Source organism: Tenebrio molitor, chromosome 3, assembly GCF_963966145.1.
Source record: "Tenebrio molitor chromosome 3, icTenMoli1.1, whole genome shotgun sequence".
Classification (NCBI taxonomy): Eukaryota; Metazoa; Arthropoda; class Insecta; order Coleoptera; family Tenebrionidae; genus Tenebrio; species Tenebrio molitor.
Window position 1 is genome coordinate 22601169 of NC_091048.1, and position 6477 is coordinate 22607645.

A 6477-nucleotide genomic window follows, 5' to 3' on the forward strand; every position below is an offset into this window, starting at 1 on the left:
AGGCACATCTTTTTGTACTTATTCATCTGATTAGATAACAGTTATTAGGTAGATTGTCTAGTGAACAAATAATGACGAACGAAGATATGTAATAATATTTTCTTAAAAATTCCCTGAAAGAAAAAACATTAATATTGAACAGCATTTCGTTTCATGATAAGACTGTCTTTGTTTTCTAAAAAATTGTAAATGTTTTACTTCGAGATGATTGGTGCGAGTGGTCTAGGGCACTTTGGCTTAATCTTAATCTGCGAAATGTTTTGTAGACGGGATTCACAACTGGATAAATGAGAAAATGACTTACCCTAGAGGTTCGAATGATGAGCAGGATCTCTTTAGCGCGGATTATTTCAGGCGTGTGCAGTTAGACAACTAGTGTGTTATGATAGTCCAAGAACTGTAAATACAGTTAAAAGTGCATTATAACTTTAACGTACTTGGACGACTATACTACTCCGCGTGCTGCTGGTTCTTCTATTCTCGAAGGTTACCTTGGTGCCAATACTACGAATGGCGAAAGTAATCATTTATTTTAAATTAAATTAATCAATCAAATACTAATAAGAACAAAGGAAAAAGGAGACAAAATTAACCAGATACATTTTTCCGTTCAATTTCAAATTTTGGCAACATTTTGGATCTTCTAAAAGCATTGAGGATAATCTTCAAAATTTTTGAAGAATCGTTCACACAGACTTTATAGTTTATTAAGTATCAAGAATGGTAAGGACATTTTACCGATCCACGACAACTGTTTGGAGAGGCGCAGCGACGACTCCAATTATTGTCTGAGATGCTTCTGACGTTTTTGCGCGATTGCATATTTATTACAAAGCATTAATAGAATAGGCAATGCGATATGTGCTACCCTTCACATTTAATATTATTGACGCCAGTCGTGTTCAAAAAGAACAGTAAAATGAGTGATCTTGGTGATTCCAAAAAAGAAGTAGATGTTGTAGAAGAAGCTTGAAATGTGGGGCGTTCGGCTCTGATTCCTGAGAAATCCAGAGAACCCTACGAGTCACTCGTTTCGTCGAGGGTTCAGCTATATTGTTAGCTAATAAATGTGAAGACCTTCTTGGACTGAAAAGACACGGAGGCTGGAAGTCTTCAACTACAGCTGAAGATTAGGATTCAATTTGCAAGAAAAATTCTTCATGGGGACACAAATAAAGGATTTTCGAAATCCAAAACCGCAATGTGTAATCAAATCAAGCAGACAAGGAAAATTCGAAGTATGAAAATTTTGACAATGCTAATGTCGAGGCATGTCTGTTAAGGTTATTTAATTGCAGCGGCAAGGAATGCCGACTACAAGTAGAACCGTATAAGTTTCAGAAAGTTCTAACATCTTGTCTGCAACTTCTGTTTTCGAAAATAAACTTTCTTTGACAATTGCCAGTTGTCATAGTTGTACTTTTAATACCTATTTATGTTACTTTAGACCAACGGTGGCCAACCTTTTTGTTCTCGAGTGCCACTTTATTTGACTAAAAATATTTGACCTGCCCCTTTTTCATTTCTTTTTCATTCTTCTGAAAGATAATGCATATGTACCCCTGCCCTACTAAGTCATCTGAATCGAATAACAGGAAAAAAGTTTTTCCTTCGCGTAAATATTATGATGAGATTATGACCGCGTGCCAATAGTGGCACGCGTGCCGCGGGTTGGCCACCGTTGCTTTAGACACACGCAAGAATGAACGACAAATGTCAGTCCGTACAATTGAAAACATTTATTGAAATGTCAAACTTGTCAGTGTCGAAGGTGCAACGGAAAACAAAGAATGATCCATAGCCAACCCTAAGTGAAAATTTTAATAGTCACCCGTTATGTAATTGGTTAATTTTGAATAAATTTACTTACCGTTCTAGAACGCCAAAATACTTACTGTCGAGTGTATTGTTAGCAACTAGTAAACACAACTTACTGTCTTGGAAACAGACGTGGTAAAGAAACAAACAGAGTTCAATAACGCAAAAAAATATTTTTTTTTGTTCGACACTGTCAGAATTTGAGAATTTTCTCCTGTGTGAACGGATTTTGATAAATGTCACAACTATAGAGCAGTCTGTTGACAATATGTTTAACCTTACTTCTACCGTTTTGTCTGATACTGCTGGTAATACAATAAAAACCGACGTCTTACTACCACCTTTCCTGCCTGACAGTAACACTTTAAACAATGTTCCTGACGCCTTCAAAAATGTTTTCAGTGAATTCTCTGGAACTATTTATAAATATTTTGAAATTTTCGGTGCATCTATGAGAAATCATTTTAATTCTTTAAACGGACAACTTGCGGATCTAAGAAAAGAGAATTCTCTACTACGAACTGAAATTCAGAAACTAACTGATAAATTATCCCAGAAGGAATTGCTGCAGAATAAATCTCAAGATTTACCCTTATCCAACGTATTATCTTATGCTGACACTATTAAGCGATGTGCATCTGTGGTTGTCATGCCAAAAGAATCTTCTCAAGCAGTCTCTAAAACCAAATCTGACATAATTAACAAAATTGATCCTTCTAAATCAAATGTTGATATATCGGGTGTACGTTCAACGAAAAATGGCGGTCTTATTCTGAAATGCCATGATCCTTCCGAGTTCAAAAAATTTGCTTGGATAATAAATTAGTGGACTCGTACGAAATTAAAGACTTAAAAACCATTTCGCCTAGATTACGCATTTCAGGGGTTTCTAGTGATTTAGGAAAAGAACATATTATATCATTTTTGGTAAAGCAGAATAGCTCTGTGTTTAGTAATCCTTCTCAGCTGAAAATCCTTAAATATTTTCCCACTAAGAAGAAACCTGATGTTTTTCAGTTCATCTTGCAAGTTGACGTCAATACTTATATTAAAGCTTTAAATTCGAAACACTGTTTGATTGGATTAGACAACTGTTATATATTTGATGCTATTGATGTAATTCGCTGTTATCGCTGCAACGGCTATCACCACTCTCATACTTTTTGCAAACGTAATCTAAGTTGTCCTAGATGTGGTGAATCCCATGAGGTAAAGGAGTGCAAATCTACTGTTTTAAGATGCATAAACTGTGTATCCCTCAATTCAAAGACCAATCTGACTGCTGTAAACGCTGCTCATGCATGTTGGGACACTAACGAATGTCAGTATTATTTAAATCTAATAGCTAATATAAAGAAAGATTTATTTGGTGATGTTACTTTACCTTCATAGCAACTAAATTCGGATTCACTATTATATCAAGAGGCAGTTAATATTGAATCGTTGTCTTTGTTTGTTGATAGTAATATCACCCTAACTGGAGGTGACCGTCTGATAAGTCCTTTAGACCTTGGCTCCTCTGTTGCGTCTGCCTCCAATAGTGTACGTAAGCCTGAGCAGATCTCATTCTTGGTTCAGTACCTAAATGCCGGTGGTATGAATACTAAGATATCTGATTTTTTTGAATCAACTGGTGGTTCTCAGAGTGACGTCATTGCCGTGTCCGAGACTTGGCTATCTGATAATGTTTCATCCTTGGAAATTGCTGATAATAGCATTTACGACATCTACAGAAAGGACAGAAACTTTACTCATCTTGGCCTCGTGCGTGGTGGTGGCGTTTTGCTGCTAATTCACAAATCTTATCGGGTCTTTCAACTGAATCTTGACCATATTATTGCCCATTTGCCTATTATTGATATAATAGGTTGTAAAGTTGTATTGAATTCCCAATCTTTTGTGTTCGTTTTTGTTATTTATATACCACCTCAAACCTCTGTTGATGACTTTGCCACCCTGATGGAGTTTTTGGAGGTCTTGGATTACTTGTATGAACACGATGTACTGTTTATAGGTGATTTTAATGTGCCTAATTATATCAATAATAATGGTTGCAGAATAGACTCTAAAAACGAACTTTTACTTAATTTTTGTAGTATTTTAAATCTTAAACAATTCAATTATATTACGAATTGTGATAATCGTTGTTTAGATCTAATACTATCAAGTTTTGATTGCAGTGTTATGCTCGATTCCGCTCCCCTGTTAATTGGAAGTGCGCTTCATCCTCCTTTATTTTGTATTTGCTCTCTGAAGTCGCCTTGTCGCAAGTTTTTCAAAAGTTCCAAAAGTTGCCGCGGGGAAGAACGATTTAATTTCCGTAAAGCTAACCTGTTGGGTCTCTACGATTGTATTGCGAATTGTGACTGGAGTTTTCTGCATGCTGTGAACGATGTGAATGTGGCAGTCGGTTTATTTTATGAAAAGTTATATGACATGTTTCGGCAGTTTGTACCGCTGAACAGAGCGAATTCTTCACATTATCCGGTCTGGTATACAACCGACATTATTAGGAAATTAAAACACAAGTTTAAGGTTTTTAAAAAATACAAAAAAACTAAGTCACGCTCTACATTAATTGAATTTAGGACCTTGAGACGTGATCTTAAGATCAGCATTAATGCAGCATACCATGAGTACATTTCTACGGTTGAACAGCAACTAACTCACGACCCTCGTTGTTTTTGGTCATTTGTGAACCATAAAAGGAAATCTAGTACTATTCCTTCAGTTATGCAATTAGATGAGGTCGAGTACTCCACCCCGCATACTATCGCTAACGCCTTTCTATCCTACTTCGAAAAGAATTTTTCGTCACCATCAATGACAGATTTTCAGTTTAATAATCCTTGTAACAACAATTATATTCATTTGCCAAGTATTTCTACTGATGATATCCTAAGGCATCTTTTAAAACTGAAGCCGTCTTCTGCCAGCGGTGATGATGCCCTTCCTGGTTTTATCCTTAAGGATTGTGCTCAAATACTGGTTACGCCTTTGCATTTTTTATACAATTTAATTTTAACAACCTCAGTTTATCCGTGCTTATGGAAGGTTGGTAAGATTTGTCCTATATTCAAGTCGGGTAAGAAGAATATCATCTCAAATTATAGACCTGTCACCATTCTACCGCATATTTCCAAGGTATTTGAGTCTATTATTTACTCTTATATATATACTAATGTACAAAATGTTATCTCTGAACATCAGCATGGATTTTTTAGGGGTAGGTCTACGTCCACCAATTTATCCTGCATCTCGCATTTCTTTTCAGCTGCGTTGGATAAAAATACTCAGGTTGATGTCATCTACACCGACTTTTCAAAAGCATTTGATCGCATCGATCATAATATCTTATTAAATAAACTCAGACACTTCGGGTTCAGTGACTCTCTTTTAAATCTATTCGAGTCTTATTTATCGGATCGTTTTTGTTACGTAAATGTTTTAGGTTTCTATTCTGCTCGGCTAGTTGTAAATTCAGGTGTTCCCCAAGGGTCTAATTTAGGTCCCTTGCTTTTCCTTTTGTTTATTAACGATATCGTTGAAATATTTAGTTTAAATGTGCTTTTGTTTGCCGATGATGTTAAGCTGTATTCTACTATTAGAGATATTTCTGACTGTATGCGTTTGCAATCAAATGTTGATGTGCTTTATGGTTGGTGTCGCAGTAATGGTCTCCCCTTGAATCGTGACAAATGCTACATTCTCTCGTTCTCTCGTAAGACCAAGCCGCTTATGTTCGATTATAGAATTGGGAATGCTTCATTGACTAGGTGTTTCACTTTCAAGGATTTAGGCGTTACATTTGACGCTCAATTCACCTTCAACGAACATGTTGATATTATTGTGGCATCATCAGTCAAAACTTTAGGTTTCATCTTTCGATCGTGCAAACGATTCAGGTCTGAGAGTTGCTTAAGGGCACTTTATTTTACCTTGGTCAGATCTAAATTGGAGTACTGTTCAATTGTATGGTCGCCGATCTATCGAAGAGGTGTTGATGCTTTGGAGTCGGTTCAGAGGAAGTTTGCCAAGTATCTTCTGTTCAAGTTAATTGCTGAATTTCCTCCAAGAGGTACTCCTAATTATGTTCTTTATAATATGGCAAATCTGCGTTCTCTCAATATGAGACGTAATGATAGTTTTCTGATATTTCTATATAAGATCGTACACGGCATTATTAATTCTCCCTTCTTGTTATCCCAAATTTATTTCAATGTGCCTCGGGCAAATCTTAGATCTGGTCGTTTTTTTTATGTTCCGCGAGCAGTTACTAATATACTGCATCGTTCCCCTCTTTATACTGCCTGCACATTATTCAATAGCAACTGTAGTGAGTGCGATATTTTTGTGATTAGTCTTGGACAATTTAAGAGATTGATTACCTGCATTTCAGAGGTTTAATTGAGCGTTTCCCGTAACGGGTACACAGTCGCTTTTTGAGCTGTTGCATTGTATAACGCTGTTTACTGTTGGTTTTTGTTTGGGTGTACAACCTGTTAACCAACATACCAAATAATAATAATAATAATAATAACTTGTCAAAATGAAACGTCAAGCTAATTTTAAAGATTTTAAGCGATTTGGAGCCTTTAAGGGGCTCGTCGAACAAATAAAACGTTGTATTCAACTCGTTCTTGTGTAAATTGGGCTTAT